Here is a 19,723-nt window from a genome sequence, read left to right on the forward strand (position 1 = left end):
TCTTTGGAGGAAGCCATGACTGTTAAAGTGGAATAAATGTATGGCATCAATGTGATTTCTAATGGGAGTCTTTCCACTACAACTCAGACTTGGGGTGGCTTTTGTCCTCTTAGAGGGGGACAGGGAGATTTGGCAAAGTTTACTTCTAGTCCATTGATGCCCATGTCTCTAGGGGGCCTTTGGTCACTTGTTGCAATACATGTTAAAATGCTGCAAGCTGCCACCTCACACAGCCATGCCACGTTCAGTGAACACACTGCTTGCATGCTGCTGTTACACGCCGTGGGGTAAACACCGAGTGATGCCTTCGTGCTGGATTGCCTTGTGGGTCAGAATATCCGTTCGGTGTCCACTTCATAACCTGAATATAGCTTTGCATAGTGTATTGTCATGTTTCAGTTTTGCCTCAGGATGGGCTTCGCCAGAGCCTCTAACGTTTATTGGCATGAACAGTTAGCGTTTCATAAAAAGGCAGGAAGAAAACATTAGGGTTATTCTGGGTGGGTGGGAAGGCTGGTGATCATGGCTGAAAGGCCCATTGTATCATTTACATGAGGTAAGGAGGATGTAATGAATGCTCCTTTCACTTCGCCATTGGCAGTGTCAAGCTAGTGTTGCACAGAGGCTTCTTAACATGCTACAGATGCCCTGAAAATGTGATAAAACTAGAGACAGTATCTGTCACATTAATATATATTGCACATTTTCTCTTTCTGTATATGTATGTATATATACACCATGTTCCTGAGGAAGGATGTACAGCAGTCCCAACTTCTTGTGTCATCGTCATCATCATCATCTATGTATTATTTTAATCACCAGTACATTTGTTGGCATTATTCAAACACAGAGCAAGCTCTAAAAGCTTTTAATAAACTCTTAATTGATTATGTTTCCCAAAGCGACATTCTGTGGTTCCTGAAAAAAAAATGCATTATTTTCAATTCCTCAGTGGGCCTTCAGAAGTGCAGAGCTTTTCAAGAGAGTGAAGGATTACACATTTGTGTTTCAAAAGATGCCATCCCTCTGCCCCCTCCCTTTTGCCTGCCAAAAAATAAAAATAAAAATAAAAAAAATCCCTGCTGCCAGTTCCATTCCTCATGCTCTTCACTTTGCTCAGCTCCAGTTCCAACTCACTGTGCCAAACTCTCTCCTTTTCTTTCAGGCTTTCTTTTTCTTCGGCTTTTCCCTTTAAAAAAGAAGTAAAAACAAGTGTGTGTTGCCATGGCAATAATGTGAAAATGAGCCATTGGTGTTGATTTGAGTCTGTCCAAACTTTTTTTAAAAAAGGCCTTTAAAGAACAGGAAGGAGCACAGAGAGGGAGATAGGAGAGAGAGAGAGAGGGAGAGGGAGAGATGAAAAGTGGGGCAAAATCGCTGGAAATGCATTTGGGCTGACATAATTCCTCTTTCCCACAGTGGTCATTCACTTGGGAGGCTCCAATGTCCATTCACTGTCTTAAAGCTAGCTTTTCAGAGCCTGGGGAGGCCATCTTTCGCTGCCTGAATGCCTTTTTTGTTGCTAAACAGTGAACTGTTTCTGAAGCCCAGCATAAAGGAGGTGAGTAATTCATTGCAGTTGCCAGGAAGTCTGAGCCACTTGTGAGCTAACAATAGTAAACTTTATCTCCCACCCTGAGCCGAAGGTTCCAGCTGAAGATCCAGAATTCTAATAAGGGCCTTTTACTCTCTCATGCCTCCGAGGTTATGGTAATAGTTTAGACATCTTTTTTCATTAGGACGCAGCCATAGCTACAACCACGGCTGTCGAGGCAAGCAACTGCGTGGAATGAAGCTGGGGAGAGGTGGGATTAAAAGGGAAACGCAGAAAAATAACTTTAAACCAATTCATAAATTAATAACATATACACTGACCACTAATAATGAAACATATGTTTTCCATATTTGTTATGCTATTTTTGTGATATACAAATGACGTGAGAAAACTTGGTATACTTCTTTGTATAACATTCTTCTTGTTTATAAAACCCAATTTTTTAAAATTGCCTGTTTCATATGAAATAGAAAACCTGTGTTGAAAGGAATGCGTTCTAAGCCTCTGAGACAATGGAGATCTACCCCACCCACAGTGTTTGAAAAAAGAGCATCTCTGTGAAGCTTGCCTTCCTTCCCACCTCCCCTGGCTTTGAACAGGAAGGACAACTTGGTGCTAAAGAACACAGAGTGACTCATGAGCAACAGCGATGAATCTGTTTGGGCTTCCCTTTGAAACCGAATTTGGGTGTCAACAGCAGAAGGGCTGAGAAGACTTCTGCACGATGACAGCCGCTCTGAATGTATGTAGGAATGACACACAGGCATGTGATTCATGCATCAGGACACCAAATGCAGAAAACGATGAGTGCTTTGAAAGAAGACACAGAACAGAACACCATTTTTTCCTAGCATATTAGGAGTCTGCTCAGGAATGAAGAGTGCTAGACTCATGGCAGGGACAGAGCCACAGGAGCTACTTTGTGGGCTCATGTGTGGCATGTTGAAAACAACCACCTATTTATCCTTTTTGAAATTCGCCAGCCAGCAAGATGTGTGGGTGGGTGTGCGTGTGGGTGTTTCAGTGTGTCTGCTAAAATTTTCTTGCTGGATCGGAAAGGCAGACCTATTCAGAGAGCTCTTCCATGCCTTTGGCTAGGGCTCCATCCATCCCCATGGTGCCTTGAGAGAAAGCTTCAAAAATGTCTGGATGGATACAAAGCCAGGCAGCTCTGCAACATCCACTTAGCATGCTATAAACTAAGGGGGGAGGGAAGGGAAAAAATGGATTCAAATGTGAATACAAATAACAAATAAGTTTTGATCTGAAAACTGAGACAAAGACATTTGTGCCTGTTGGCATTCCTTGCACAAAGCAACAGTGTGCCCTTGAGCTACGGAGGATTTTTGCTGATGCCGGTGATGTGAATCAGATCACTGTGTGGCTTGTCCATTTGTATGTATGTTCAAGCACTGGAGGGTGTCAGGGAGAAGAGGCACCTCACTTCCTGGAAAAGGACCCCCTCTGCCCGCTCTAGTAGGGAACAAGTGAGGTCACACTATCCCTAGATATCATAAAATGCTGTTTGCTAACTGCTAGAAATTTGGTCAACTTGTCCCCACAGCACTTCCTCCCTCACATACGTAATTTCCCTCATTCTGCTCTAGAGGACAAGTCAGCATGGTCTATTAACCTCTCTTTGAGTGGGCTGTCCATGTGGTTTAATGTCAAAATCCTGTAGGATGCTTTTATAGGAATGCTGTTCTCCTATCCAACATTTTCCCCTGGTTTGGGGGTTCCATTAGTGCAAATCTATATGAAAAAGTACAGTGGTACCTCAGGTTACATATGTTTCAGGTTACATACGCTTCAGGTTACAGACTCCACTAACCCAGAAATATTACCTCGGGTTAAGAAGAAGAAGAAGAGTTTGGATTTGATATCCCGCTTTATCACTACGCGAAGGAGTCTCAAAGCGGCTAACATTCTCCTTTCCCTTCCTCCCCCACAACAAACACTCTGTGAGGTGAGTGGGGCTGAGAGACTTCAGAGAAGTGTGACTAACCCAAGGTTAACCCAGCAGCTGCATGTGGAGGAGCGGAGACGTGAACCCGGTTCCCCAGATTACGAGACTACCGCTCTTAACCACTACACCACATTGGCTCTCAAGAACTTTGCTCCAAGATGAGAACAGAAATCGTGCTCCGGCAGTGGGGCAGCAGCAGGAGGCCCCATTAGCTAAAGTGCTGCTTCAGGTTAAGAACAGTTTCAGGTTAAGAACGGACCTCCGGAACGAATTAAGTTCTTAACCTGAGGTACCACTGTAAGCCCTATTGAGTTCAATGGGACTTTCTTCAAGAAAACTGTGCATCTGATTGCAGCTCAGATTTTCTAGTCTTGTTCGTGGAGTGCACCTAAAAATTTACCAATCTGCTATGCTTCCATTTTTTAACCCCCCCCTCCGACTATGCAAACATCATTGTGCATAAACATTTTGTCATTGTTTTTTTTTTTCATTCATTGGTCCCTACTAACCATTGCATCAAGATGCCTTTGTACAAAATATTGCATGTATGTACAGAGATTCTTGTGCACATTGGCAACCTAGACGGACAGTTGGGGCAAACTGCACATGCTTGTACCGCTCCCAGAATTTTAAAAGAATTTTAGAGGAGATGGTTCTGTTAGGCAAGCAGAAATACTTCTGCTGATGGAGCCATCGCCTTAGTACTGTGTTGAATACAACCATAACTTTACATAAGGCAACAAACCAGGAAGCAGATCTTAGGGTCATGATGGACAGCGTAAGGGAAACTCAGATATGCAGCCCCCTTGGGGGGTGGGGGGTGGGAATCCACACTATGGATCATTACAAAAGGAACTGGAAACAAAACTACAGTGGTGCCCCGCAAGACGAACGCCTCGCAAGACGAAAAACCCGCTAGACGAAAGGGTTTTTCTGTTTTGGAGGCGCTTCGCAAAACGAATTTCCCTATGGGGTTGCTTCACAAGACGAAAAAATCTTGCGTCCCCCAGCGGTTTTTTTTTTGCTTTTTTTGCCCTTTTCCTAAGCCGCTAAGCCGCTTATCAGCTGTTCCGCTGATAAGCCGCTTAACAGCTGATCGCTGGAAGCCGCTTGACAGCTCTAGCACTAATCCGCTAAGCTGTCAATGGGCTTGCTTCGCAAGACGAAAAAACCGCTAGACGAAGAGAATCGCGGAACGGATTAATTTCGTCTAGCGAGGCACCACTGTACTAGTATCATAATGCTCATAAATAAAATTAAGGTTGGCTTTGCAAACTGCGTGAATGGATCTGCCTGAAATTTGGCAGGCTTCACCCACTCTGGAGGGCTCCTTTGCCTGCAAATTTCATCCAGTTATGTGAAAAGCGGAAATATTTTTAGATTTCCCATTATAGACAAAAAAAAAAGAGCTTTGGATTAACATATCAGAGTTGGACCAAACTGAAATAACACAGACAGGATCCAAAAATGTTTGGGCTGCTTCCAAATGCTACAGATGCAAGGCAAATCATGTGGTTGCTGTGCCTCCCTCCATAGAATGTACTACAGAAGACAGGCCAAAGTCTGGGGTCTTCGGGAGGCTCTTTCCATGATGTAGTATTTCTTTATTAATCATGAAATGACTCCAAAGCCTTTCTATCTATTTCATGAGAACTAAATGGAAATATTGATTGGATCAATATGGTCTATACTGGTATTCAGAAGCATTATGCTTGTAGGTTTCCCACAGGCATCTGGTTGGCCACTGTGAGAACAGGTTGCTGATCTAGATATGCCATTGGCCTGATCCAGGAGACTCTTCTTGCATTCTTAGCTAGCTGGGCATTCAAGGCTTATACTGGTGCTGCACTTGATCTGGAGTAGGAGGCCTGAAGCTGAATGCGTCAAACATTTAGCTGAATACAAGGAATTGTTTCCAGCCAATCATTCCCAGTGAGAGTAGCGATCATATATGCTAATAGCCAATGCAAAGTAACACCTTCCAAGATCAGGAGGTGATTCTATGATTCTCAATACGCTATAATTGTTGAAAGGTGTTTTTAACATACACAGAAAGCTACCTGTACATATGCATAGTGTGTATCTATATGAAAGTATGGTGATAAATATATATGTATATACAGTAGTACCTCGGTTTTTGAACATCTCCGTTGACAAAATTTCGGTTTTTGAACGCCGTAAACCCGGAAGTAAATGTTTCGGTTTTCGAACACGCCTCAGAAGTCACACGGCCACACGGCTTCCGCTGAGTGCAAGATCCTCAGGCCTAGCTGTTGGGTATTGAGTTTTTGAATGCTTCAGAACTTGAATGGTCTTCCGGAACCGATTACGTTCAAAAACTGAGGTACCACTGTAGTTTTTTTGAGCAAGAACTGGGAGGAATTGCCTTCTCTTCCCTTTAATAAAATTAAATAATCATATATATTTTTGTCTGTGGCAGCTGAAATGGATATACACCCAATGCCTGAGCCTAAAATCCACCTATATCTGCAATCAATAAAGTTGCGAACATTTTTAATCCAGATCATTGTCTGCTTGAGTTTATTAATCACATCTTACATTTATCCACTGCCCAGGGCAGGGGCAGCACTGTGACTGGGCCTGCAACAAACCAACAAACTTCATGGTGAGTCCCCCCCCCCCCCGAAAAAAAGCATTATAATATATAGGGCTCTGCCGAAAATCCAAAATGCTGGAATCTTCCAATTAATGTAGATCAGTGCAGATTTTCAAAACATCAGTTTAATTATTTGACGTATGCATTTTCAATATAGGTATGCATACCAAAGACCAAAAATTCCCCTTAAGAAGCAGCCCATAATGAAGCTTAATGATGATGAGGGAACATATGCTGTGTTGGGGGTTGAGCTCAGTTTGAGGATGCTGGCCTTTTAAGATCTTTAAAACAGTGGATGATTGATTTGGTCTAAATAAAAAAAAATTCCAGAAGTAAATGAGTAATGTTCTACCTCCGGCTACAGCAAAGAAAATTCGGAACTGTACTAAAGTCAATAGCTAGAACCTTCCCTTTCAATTTTGCCTGCTGGCAGGGGGTGATTCAAAGCTCACACCAATTTGAGGCTAGTGTAAATCTTTCTGATTCACACTTTGCAAGCAGGATGCTGAAAAGAGTGAAATGATTCTTTCAGCTGAATATCCAAGCAAACGTGCTAGCGGGTGAAAGGAATAAAAAAGAGAGATTTGTGATTTCTTAGAAGCACACTGGAAATACTGTCAGAAATCTGAAGACTAGAGTGATGAGGGGGAATTGGCTGAGGTGGGCGCAAAACAATTAGAAAGAGAAGACCAAGGAGAGACCACCTCTCAGCCTATGATTTGGAAATAGGTATGGTTGCAAAGCACAGCAGGCTGTGTGTGTGTGTGTGTGTGTGTGTGTGTGTGTGTGTAAAGAGAGAGTCTATCAATGTAACATAAACAGAAATCTTCATCTCAGCATTGGGAGATGTTACTCAGGATCAAGCTATTTGTCCCTTATTTTGCAATACAGTGTGTGTATGTATTTTGTGTGAGTGTACTGTCTATCCTGGATGTATTCCCTTGCTGTCTGTGGCGGTAGTCTAATTTTAACTCACCCTGTGTGCTTGTGTGTGTGTGTCTTTATCCTTTTCGAAGCAGGAAATATTAAATTCTAAATCTGATTGGTCTCACTGTTGCTTACCCCAGGGCAGCTTTTTAGGCTTATGAAAACTGGCGTCAGTTGACATTGTCATCCCTGTCATCAAGTGAGTGAGAGCAAAATCCTCGCTATTTCCATTCTAACGAGACAATAAGGCAGAGGAACTGATAAATGCTGAGGTAGGGCAGATTTCTGTAGGGAGGTTTTAGAGAATAAAGCTCTTCGCTCCCCACCTCCCCCCGCCGGCTTCATGCTCGGCTGTGTTGCTGCTGATGCTACTGACTCTGTCAGGGTATTTTTGTTTTCATTAACAGATCCCTTCAAAAGAAATGGGTGGGAAATTGTGCAAGCCCTGTGGCCAATGAAGATAATTGAGGAGCTGAGGATTATGTATATCCTCCTGTTTGCCACACTGCTTTCTTTTATTTTCAGTTGTCATTTTGGGGGTAAAGCTGTCATTCGGCTGAGTCCTCCAGAAATGTATGTTTGCGCCAGCCATCTTCTAGATACAATACAGAAACCTTTGCCAGCCTAGGGCCCTTCAGCTGTTTTGTGTGACCACTCCCATCAGCTCCAGCCAACATGATGAAGTTGTCGTCTAAAACACCTGGAGGGCACTAGGTTGGCAAGACTTCTCTTACTGGAAAATGATCATCAAAGTGAACTGAGTAAAAATGGCTTTTTGAAATTCTTCACCTTATTTGCAGATGATGGAATCATGATAGATTTCCCCTGAATTTTCTCATTGGTTTCTTTGGGGGGGTTGGGTAGATCCTTGGACAGTTTTGGAGAAAAGTCTCAGAATATTATTATTGTTGTTGTTTTTATTATTATAATTTATATAACGCCCTATACCCGGGGGTCTCAGGGCGGTTCACAAAATAAAATCAAGATATAAAAAACCACAAAATACCAAATTAAAATAAAAACAACAGCCCAATAGCTCCCTCCCTCCCTCCCTCACACACACACACACACACACACACACACACAAAACACACACACATTTTAAAAGGGCATAGGATGTAAATTGGATCAACCAAAGGCCTGGTTAAAAAGGAGCATGTTTGTCTAGCACCTAAAGGTGTATTATGAAGGCGCCAAGGGAACTTCCCTGGGGAGAGCTTTCCATGGATGGGGAGCCACTGCAGAGAAGGCCTGTTCTCGTGTTGCCACCCTCCAAACCTCTTGAGGGCCTCTTCCATTTTATTTTATTTTTTACATTTAGTTTGTAAATGAACACAAATTAGAACCTAACAACCAGAGGACAGAAAATGTGTGTGGTGTGTACACAGCACCAGCAACTTCTTGTTACACAAATGTTGCTCAGCAGCAAGAACAGGATGGAGGGAACAAGGGGAGAAATGTTAGGAGTAGTGGTCAAAATCTTGAGTTCCTTCAACACTACTAAAATATATTGGATTGAATCCACAGTTGCACCAGAAATTCTCTACTCTGTTTTCAGGCAGTGGAATAGGGAGCAAAACAGGAGCGTGTCAGCATCGTGCAGGTTACATCTAATAATCTCTGGTAGATGAAATTCACCAGCAGTATGTGGAACTCCACCCAAGAGAATTCTCCAAATATGTTGCCCCCCCCAATTATTTTCCCATGCAATAAAATAAATTGCACACCAATTTTGTGCGTATGTGCATTTTTCTGTGGAAGGTGTCCATGGCTTTCACCAGATGCTCAAAGGGGATCATGACTCCCCAAAAGTTTAAAAACCACTGGTTTATGGTATTCTGAATGGGGGGGGGAGAGGATTAGGCACTGGAGAAACATAAAAGCAAAGAACGAGTTCTTATAGATTTAATCTGTTTTGAAATTAGTTTGCTCTTTACTTTCAAGGGGACTAGCCACTCTTTCCCCACATCTGAGTATTTTAGAGAAAACAGCATCAAAAGGTCAGAGGAGCCAGATCATAGGAGGGATCATAGGAAGGATGTGCTAGATATGGGATTTAAACTATCATTTTTTATTTATGTCTTTCATGCCATATACCTTCTGAAGGAGAATAAATTGTGATAAGACCAAAACGAAAGAAAGCAACACAACCCCCACAAGAAGAGGCAGGAGAAAGATGTCTGAGAGAGAGCCAGCTCTCTTTAGTAAAAATTAGCATATTTAAGTGTGCACAGCACACCATATATACACACCACTTTGGTTCTGTAAACAAAACCCTATAAAACCTAGCCCATACTGGAATTAGTGGTTGTAACTTCATTCTACAATCTTGTCATTTTAGGCCCCATGAGTAGCATATATTTAAAACATCATGCCACTTTAAACAGTCCCCCAAAGAACCACAGAGACTGTAGTTAAGGGTGCTGGGAGCTAATAGAAGACTTCTGTTCCTTTCACACAGCTACAATTCCCAGAGTGCTTTAACAGTCAGTCCCTCTTCCTAAGGAACTCTGAAACTATAATCTATGAGGGGAATAGGGGTCTCCTAACAACACTCTTAAAACTACAATTCCCAGGATTTTTGGGGGGGAAGCACTGACTGTTAAAAGTAATTTGATACTTCTGTAAATGTATAGTACAGATTGTGCTCTTTCTGTGTGTATGTGTGTACATACATATGCTCGAGGGGAAATGGCCAATTATTAACCACCACTTTCAGTTTTTTAGACTTAACATTTTTAGGTTGTTTGCCCTGCACTATTTCCGATCCCAGGGTTGGGTAACCTGGTATCCTCCTGGATATTGTTGAAAGCTTAACTCTCTCCAGCTCCTGCCAAAATGGTCAGTGTTGGGGGTTGTGGTCAATATGTGGAGGGCACCAGGTTGGGGACGACTGGCAGAAGCTCTGTTCCATGGCCAATAATCACGGGACACCTTTGCCTGGCGGCGCTGTGGCGCAAGGATTGCAGCAAAAAACTGGGCAAGGGTTTGCCCAGGATCTTCTCTGTGTGATGGGCTCATGGGAAAAAGCTGCCCCATGAACCCTTGCTGCAGAGGGGAAGGGAAGCCTATATAAGGCTGCTTCCTCTGGAGCTCAAAGCCATTTTGCTTTGAGAGCTTCCTGCCCACACACCCTTGTGTTAAGAGCCTTCACAGAGCAATTTTTGGGTGCTGGTGGACAGGGCCGAAATGAACCTGCCCCTCAACCTGATTGGCAGTTGGTTGGGTTTTTTGTTGCCTTTCCCTCAGTGAAATTATGACTTTCATTTTTTGGGGCAGAAGAACATTGTTTGTATGAGGGCAGAAATGGCATTGGTCAGGATCAACATAGTATAGGTGCCCCCCACAAGAGGTCTGAGGGGAGGATGGGCCATGGCAAACCCAAGCGTGGGTTTGGTATTTGCCTGCTTGTTATCTGCACCCTGGTCCCCCAAGTGAGAACTTGCTTGCTTGGCTTGCACAATAGCCAGGTTCAACATTGGCCGACTCCCATTTTATAGGTTTGGAGCGATCCAAACCCAGCAGATCCATTCCATCAACATGGGGCCTGTGGAATGATGAACTGATCATAGGACCCAATGCCATGCCAACCCTTTGTCCTGCCTGCTGCTGTCAATAAAGATTTGGCCTGATTTTATCCCATCACCATTGTACAGTCTGGTTATTTTGCTGCTCTCATGGGTCACATAATGCATCTGCCTGGGCAAATAATCAAGCCATAGGGGTGATGCATTCATTTTGCTTCATGAAGAATTAAGTGTGCTTCATTTCTCTGGTGAGTGGAATTTTGACCTCTTGGCATCTTTAGTAGCTTCTCCTTACCTAGGGCCTTTGCAATGGACTTGAAGACAATTGTTCACATTTCTGTCAGGAGACCAGTGGTTCATTGACAAGCTTATCAATTGACAAGCAAAATGACACCGGTGGGGCGGAATTAATACGCCCTTCCTCTGCATTTCCTAGCACTGAATATTCCTGTGGTTCTGTCTTAGCTGTTGACATTCATATCCTTTCTTGTTTGTTTGTTTAAGTACGGGTTCCAACTGTGTGACTACAGTGGGACAATTTCCAGAGGGGAAGCCATGTTAGTACCTCACAGCAAAGAGTCTTGTGGCACCATAGGGACAAACACATTTATTACAGCATAAGCTTTTGCGGACTGTAGCCTACTTCCTCAGATGGTGGGACTGCCCCTGTATATTTCTGTTGCTGCTGATGGTCTTTCTCCCATAAGCGTCCATGAGAGATATTGATTTTTCTTCTTGTTGTGAATTTTACTTCCACATGAATGTTCTCTGGTTGTTCTTTTACATGGGAATTCATTGTCCACAGGACTGGAACAACAAAAATCAGGAAGCAGCATTCACTGTGAACCTTATCAAAGGGAATTAGCTATGGTGAGTGAACAATAACTTCAAATGGCAGGCCTACGAAAAGAACAGAGACTGATAAAGGCAAACCAGTAATTACAATATTAGCACTCCACATGCTGAATTCTAATACTGCTTTAAAAGTATAATAAAGCTTTTCCTTCCAAAAGTGTCTTGCAGAAAAAAGAGGAGTGTGTGTGTTCATGAGGGAAATCTTCTGGAAAGCTCTGTACTCTATAGAGAAAAAGTAAGTATAGGATGAAAGCCTGAAAGGTGCAGCAAGGAAGATGTGTGTGCTTCACTTTAGGCTAGGGCAGGGCAATATATCAATATATCATGCAAAACTGGTTCGAAGTCCATATTGTGATATTAGTTTCATAATTTTTGACCTGGCAATATATTGGTAATCATGATGTGTATGTGTGTACTATGCAAAAATCAAAATGTAGGAAAAACTGTGAAGCCAGCCAATGCCTCTACATAGCTCCATCCTTATTTCAGACATTGTGATATATCAGTATATCGCGATGTTAGCTGGAGATATATCACAAAGTTGAAAACCAGCTCCATCCTTATTCAGACATTGTAAAACCAACTATGAACACTGAAATGGCTGTGCACAGCGATGTGCAGTCCATTAGGCATTAATGGCCCATCTTCAATCTCTATCTTTAATTAAAATAATTAAAGAGATGTAAATTATTGTTGTGGGTAAGGCCCTTGGGCTTCAGCTTTAGGTACACTTCCTTTGTACTCCCATTGATTTGTGGGACTTACTTCTGAGTAAACCTGCATGAGTCTGCATGGCAGATGATATACATTTCGTCTGGCCTCACTGATTTGATGAATAGTCAGACAGACCATAATTTGCCAGATTACAACATGGCAATGTTATACCAAGGTCCCATGCATCCCTCCTCTGTATTTATTTCTATAGACACCCGATGAATCATATCCAGTATTGCAATCCAAAGCAACCTTACCAGCAACTAAGCCTCAATGGGACTTATTTCTGAATAGTATAGTTAGTATTGCCCTTATGCTAAAATGGTTCCTGGCAAATTAATTTTATCTGCCTTTGGGGGCAATATTCCTCTGTTGTTGTTGTTTTTCTAAAAGGAATTACTAGCCACTTATTAAATACTACAAAAATCAAAATATTAACCGTTCATTCTGTACCGTATACAAAAATATATCAAAACCAAATGGAAAAGATCAATAAGTCTTAAGTGGATTTCTAAAATTTACAATACTTGTCAATACATATACAATAAATCATTCAAATTACAGAGCTACAAAATCATCAGAATCTTCATGATGCCATCAGTATAAGGAGCTGTTTCTCTTATTCTTTCCTAATGCACAGAAATGGCAGGGTGTGTGTTTGGGGGCGGGAGACACAAAACCTCTGCAGGAGTTTCTCCAGTGACACTCGGGACCCACTATGGACCATATTCTTCCAGCTACTCCCTGCTCCTCGATTCGATTCACTCACAGTCATTTCTTATAGTTAGTCTAATCTAGCACCTACATGGCTCCAGTGCTGCTGAGTGTCCTTTAATGTTAGCATACATCACATGTTTATTTAAGATAGTCATATCTTGCCTTTAAACATAGGGTTCTTTTCAGGGTATAATAAATAACACATGATTTGCCCAGTGCTAGATATATGCAGGGACTACAATGCAGGGGTGCTGCTTCCTATTTCAGAGTAGGGTTCAGGATCGGGTGGTATTTGTGCTTTCCATAGCAACTGCACATCGTTCCCCATAATTAAATAACCAGCTCCTTACATTTAATAAATCGAGCTTTCATTCAAATAATCCACATAAAGAGAATGTGCAGTTCCTGTCTAGTTGCTTCTTCTTCTTCTCCCGAGAGAGAAAAATAAAATAAAAGCTGGGTTGTTACATAGAACTATTTTGAAATACTGTGTCAAATGGCAAGAAATTAACTTTTCCAAAAATTACATATTTTTCCCCTAGCAGCTTGAAGGGAGAAGACTAACATATTTAATTTTGCACAGTGTTCGTCTGGGAGGAAATGGACTCCAGCCTTGTTCTTTAATATTTAATAAAAACTTTATTAATTTTTTTAAATAAAAGATTTCATTTCTGATTTAGCCCTACCTCTAAGGATAGCAGTAACATTTTTCTTACATGCTGTCAGGTCTGCATTTATTTGCACTTGGGGCTTTGCTTAATTATTATTATTATTTGTTCTGCTTTCCTTCAGCATTTAAACGCTTGAACTAAAAGGAAGAGGCCCCTTTTGTGCTACATTTCAACGCAGGCCTGCTTTGACTGTTTCTCATTGCGAATAAGCTATGACCACAATTCAAATATATGGCCACTGGAATCCAATCAATGGGCTTAGCTTTGTGTAATTCTGTGCTGGATTGAGGCCAGTGAGCAGGATCCAAAGGGCTAGGAATGCATAACTTCTTGTATATGCCCAGTGGGATCCTTTTCTTAAAAAGGAGAGACCCATAATATTATAAACCATATCACAGATTGCTTTGGAAAGTCGCCGCGGTTTCAAAAGTGATGTACTATGTGGCGTGTAGTTCCAAATCCCTCTTGGATGCATGGAAATGTTATACCGTCCTTTGTATAAAGACAGCTAAGCCTCACTGATTCACTCACTGAATGAGAGGAGTGTCAATAGCTTTACGTTACTACCACAACACACAGAAAGTTAAAATTTGATATATGTGTGGTGTTAAGACAATCTGGTTACTAGAAAAATCTAAAAATGGGACGTTCTTTTTCTTCCTCCATCTCTGAACAGCAGCCAATATGTATACTGTGGTATACATGCATGCATGTACTTTACAAAATATATATTCTGCCTTCCCACTAACACATAACAGAACCCATAAGGCCAGGAACGCAACCCCACACCTCCTTCTCCATTCATGCAGTCTGTTTTTGGAGAACAAGGGAAGAGGGCTAATGGTCAGACACAGTAATGCTTCTGGACAGTGCTCCCCCCCAAAAAAAAATGTTTAGGGGTACTCTCCTTTTGACTCAAGAAAATCACAATGTTATAGTTTGGATCAGGAAAAATAAATACAGTAAATACAACGAAACTGACCAATCACTGTGCTAGAGTCGAACTCCTACTTCACACATTAAACGCTCGCTTCCGTCTGAGACTCAGGAAACACCGTGACAGGAAATGAGGCCGCCATCGGGGGTAGGAGCGGAACTGACAATTCACCGTGCTATTCAATGGAACTGATTTATTTATTTTTAGTTTCTTCTCCCATTAGATTTACAAAATGTTTAGAAGTATGCGTACCCCTGCGTCCCTCCAGAAAAAAGCACTGCTTCTGGATAGCAGTTTCTGGAAACTGCAGGAGGGGAAAGGGCACTTGGGCTTGGGTTCTGCTTTCAGGTTTCCCCTCAGGCAACTGGTTGGCCACTGTGAGAACAGGATGCTGGTCCAGATGGGCCATTGGCCTATTCCAGCAGGCTCTCATGTTCTTAAATTGGATTATAAAGGAAGGGATGTCACTGCTTTAAATTAAAACACAAATATTTGTATTTATGGAGCCTTTTCGGTATATAGGATGGAGCTTACATGTTCTTGCTGAGTAAATAGAAATAGGAAGGTCTAAACCTTCATCTCATGATCCATCCTAGCATTAGATTCACATGTGGAAGAGGAGCGGACTTATGCTAGCTGGTTCTAGCCCCAAAATCTATGCATTCAACAGTGTCAAGGACTGGGCAGAAGAGGAATGGTAGAGACTGCCTCCCCAGCTTGACCCTTCCAGGCAGGAGGAAGAGGTGGACAGGAGATTGAGGGAGGTCACAGCTCAGAGGGGGAAAGATGGGAAATAATGGGAGAGTAGGAGGAGGGAGCACCAGTGGGGCGACAGCCGGCAGATACAGTGTCTTTAGAAAGCATCCCAGACTCCTCCTCTCCCAGAACCCGGCGAGCCATGAAAGTAGGAGAGCAAAGAGCTCAAAGACAGAGGGCACTTAGCAGCACCCCTAGGAGAGACAATGAAAGTGACGAATGAGGAAGTGGGAGAGACACGCAGTGGAGATTCACTTGGGACAACGTCATTATCCAAGAGGCTGGGTTCTATAGCCTCTCTCTGTAAATACTGAATAAAAAGTGGACGGTAAGAAACATTTCCTTGTCTTTGTACGTTCCTGGGAAACTGGCCAGGAGTCGCTGGCAGCAGCCTGACAAACAGTGGCAGATTTAGGGGAGCATGACTAGTTCAGTCACACTGGGCACAAAGCCTCAGGGGCGCCGCAGGCTGTGCCACAGCTATGAGGTAGAACAGAAGGCAATAGGTAGGGGGTGCCAAATTTGGCATCACACAGGGCACCACTGATATTTGAGACTCCAGAGTCCTCCACTGCATTCAGCACAAGTGGAAAAAGTGCTGTATGTGAGGATAGTGAATTGGGATAGTAGGTGTGATCCTGCTTCATGATCAACACATTATCTGTATGCTATGGATGGATCATGAGAAGACACTCTAGCCATCTGTTCTGAGTATTAGCATTAGGAAATTAATTACGAAGTTCCTAGATTGGGGAAAATGCTTGTGAAGCGCCAGCACACTAAAAAGACCGACTTCCCACTGCATTAAATATAATTAGTGCCCACAGGAGCTGTGAGGGGTATGAAAGCCACACGGCCCTTCCTCAAATTATGCTACATTTGAATGGTCTGGAAAGGAGAGGGGCTTAATGTGGACCTGCATGTACTTAGTATTGTATTCAGGTGAAATAGGTTTGGGAGACCACATCTAAGTTCTCCTTGATTTCCAGCACTTTCAAAATAGCATGGTTATTTCTCAGGTCTAGCCCAAAGACTGCACAAGAATTTCACTGCCTTGCAAAGTAATTGCATGGATGTTAATTGAGCTTGCGCTGATGAGGTGCAGAAGTCAGATTATTGCCACAGGGCCCATTTGGGGGTGTAGAGAATAAACAGACTCAACTACGCAGGGAATGTAGCAGTAGGATGGTGGTGCTCTTTGCAAGAGCATCACTGTACTCTCCAGTTTTACAGCTGAGAGCAGGGGGAATGGCATCTTGGCAACTCCTAGTACAGTGTAAAATCGACTGCCAGGTCCCATATGCTGCAGATGGCTGTGCCATGCACTTATTTCATATCTCATATATCAGGGAAAGAGGAACTGTGAAGAATTCCCATGCAGAAAATGGAGAAGGCTTAATTTGCGGTTGGGCAGGACACAGATTTTCACTGGGGGTTAACTTCCTAATAATGGGAAGGGGTGTTAGACAGCACAACAGACTGCCTTGGGAAGGGTGGAGGGAGCTTTCCTTCACTGGAGGTCTTTAAGTAAGGGCTAGATGGGATCCTGTAGCTGCTGTTTACACCAGATGGGCTGGGTATAAATAATACATTATTATTATTATTATTATTATTATTATTATTATTATTATTACTATTACTACTACTACTACTACTTTAGATTCTGCACTGATCAGGGGGTTAGACTAGGTGACCTACGAGGTCCCTTCTGACTACAGATGGATAAATCTTGTCAATTTCAATTTCTCTTTTTTTAATAATAATAATAATAATATCAGGGGTTTTTAATAGGTTCAGTTTACCACATTTCCACAATCAGTTTGTGGATTATTATTTTTTAAAGAGTCTCATGAAGATTCATCAGCATTTTAATGTGCATTTCTTCTAATATATTACCACTACTGTACTACTACTATTACCAGGAACAGAATACAGTAACATTAAAAGCATAATTAAAACACTAACTAAAAAAAGCCATAACACACAGGCACAAAACTATAAAGCAGTAGATGGCAATAAGTCCTGAGCAGTTCAGTCCCTTACTATGAGCCAGAAAATTGGCATTTGAAAGCAATCCAAGAGAGGGTCTGCCTCCAGAATTCTGTGACTTCTAGTACTAGAAAAGATCAATTTTAGAACATGAAAACCTGTATTCTGCAAGCCAAATGTTCAAATCTGGTCACATTACCATATAAGAACATAGTGAAAAATAAGTAATGCACCTAATAAATAGGTATAGTGGGAGACTATAGAAGTGGCATGATCATGTCAGTTGCAGTTCTAAACAACCTGTGATGAGTGCCATTCTGGAGCTCTTTTAAAAGACACAGAATCAGCCTCTTTAGCCCGTGACAAACATTGGAAGTGCACAAGCCTTCTGTGAGGAAAGGAGTAGTCAGTGGATTTGCTCTGCATTTGTACTGGTGTAATTGAGAGGACAATTTGCCTCCAGGACTACAATAAACAAGAGCAGCCACAAATGAACTGTGAAGGTGATTGGGTTATTCTCTCATGTACAAAAGCAAAACTACATGGCAGATTCCATTCCTGCAGGATGTGATTAACTCCTGTTGACTTAATTGTGTCTTGTGGGGAGAACTGGGCCTTGCAGGGGGGAAAAAGTGTTGCTGCCAGTGTGGTTCCACAATTGTAAAGTCACACACACACAAGGATAGGAGGATTTGTTTGTTTGTTTTTTAAGATGCTATTTTCGTGTGCTTTTTACTGGTCATTGGTTCTTTTCTCTACAGCTGAGGTGGAGAACCCGTCACCCTCCATTGTTTCCCCATACCTGCTTTACAGCTTGTTGCCTTGTTGGAAAAGACTAAGGTCCACCTTGTGGGTGCAAAGGTGATAACAGACCCTCCAAGTGTCTCTGTTTTCCAGGGACAGTCCCGGATTTTCAGAAACCATCCCAGTTTCTGATTTGATCCCAAAATATCCCACTTTTCCTTAGGCCGTCCCTATCTTCATCAGAGAAATGTTGGAGGGTATGTGATAACCCTCCCAAGTTGGTTCTCTCCAGTTTCTGGTCTTCAGAGGTATACTACTGCTCTGTAGATGGAAGTTCATGGGCAATAATTATACACAGACAGATCCATGAATTTTCTAATCTTTTAAAAAAGATTTTCTTGTGAACAAAATAGTACATATATTGTAATGCCTCCACTTTCAATTCGTAGAGTCTTTTTCAGTGTTTATATATATTTGGTATGAGACACTTGTAGACATTATGCGGTTGGTGGGAGAGAGGGAAATGATCAGGGCTTACCCTGATTAACTTTCTATCGCACAGTGTTTGAGCAAGGTTTTTGTGTCACTGTCATGTGAGTAGGTCCTTAATTTATTTACAGATAGGTAGCCGTGTTGGTCTGCCATAGTCAAAACAAAATAAAAAAATTCCACCATCTTTAAGGTGCTACTGGAAGGAATTTTTTTATTTTGTTTTGACTTAATTTATTTGTTTGTTTTTGTTGGCGGTGTGAGAGATTAGAAGGTCCAGAACTTGGTTAGTTGCATTTGGTTGATTGCAGTGTGGTTTGTTTGTTTGTGTGTGTGGTGTTGTTGGGTCAGATTAGCCATATCGATCCATAGGCTGTGAGGTGGGGGTGGGGGAATAGGTCATTGTCTTGTTGTGCTGTATATGTGATAAAGGGACGGCACACCAGGGTAGTGGTGTCCATCTTTGCTTGCCCCTGTGCTAGTTTAAGTTTGTCAGTTAACTTTTCTAATAGGGCAGCATCCTATACATTTTGGTGCCAGTGGTCCATATTCACTCCTGATAGGTCTTTCCAGCAATAAGTTTCTAGCTGCTGAGAGTTAGTGACTTATGAGTTCCTTGTTGTGTGGATGTGCATGGTTGTCCAGGAAGATTTTTTTTAAAAAAAAATATCCATCCAAGCTAGTGGATCTATCTTTGTTTTCTGAGTTAGAGATCCACTTGGAAAGCAAAACACAAATGACTTTAGTGGTGGTAAACCTGTAAGAAAAGCTCCAACATCTGTGACTGTTTCAAACCATTTGAATTGTCCTCATTTTCTTCATTTTTTTTAGGCTGGGTTTGTTATTATTCTTTTGGTAAGGCCAATGTCAATGGCAGACCAAAGGGACATTTTGGATTTGCATACCTGCTAATGAATAAACACATGCAAATGAGCAGTGGCCTATTTTCTTTTCCCTTTGAGAGAGGAGCAACCCTAAATCACACTGCTACCAACATGGTCGAGAAGCAGCAAATGCATCTCTTGCTTTGGGTCAGAGAACAAACTGCATTCGGCAGGCTTGTTTTATCACTATTAACCATCAGCTTCTAATACAAAAACAAGATTTCCTTTTGTACAAGAACCTAAACAAATGAAGTCTTGGAGAACAGTTAAGGAAACCCAGTCCTGATGCAGAAGGTCTTTGGTTCAGATCGTACCCCTGTTGTGAACAAAGCAGTAGGCAGACAACACAAGACACCACCTCTCAGGTCAAGCTGC

General features: G+C 42.1%; 1 long non-coding RNA gene across 1 annotated transcript; it reads left to right on the forward strand.

The window, feature by feature from the left end:
* Positions 1 to 937: 937 nt before the first annotated feature.
* On the forward strand, positions 938 to 4,329 carry LOC310841659. Its single transcript, XR_014562664.1, has 3 exons — positions 938 to 1,561; positions 2,026 to 3,324; positions 3,824 to 4,329. It is a non-coding gene; the product is annotated as an uncharacterized lncRNA (long non-coding RNA).
* The last annotated feature ends 15,394 nt before the right edge of the window (positions 4,330 to 19,723 follow it).

This window comes from Podarcis gaigeae, assembly GCF_964106915.1.
Source record: "Podarcis gaigeae genome assembly, chromosome: 3".
Classification (NCBI taxonomy): domain Eukaryota; kingdom Metazoa; phylum Chordata; class Lepidosauria; order Squamata; family Lacertidae; genus Podarcis; species Podarcis gaigeae.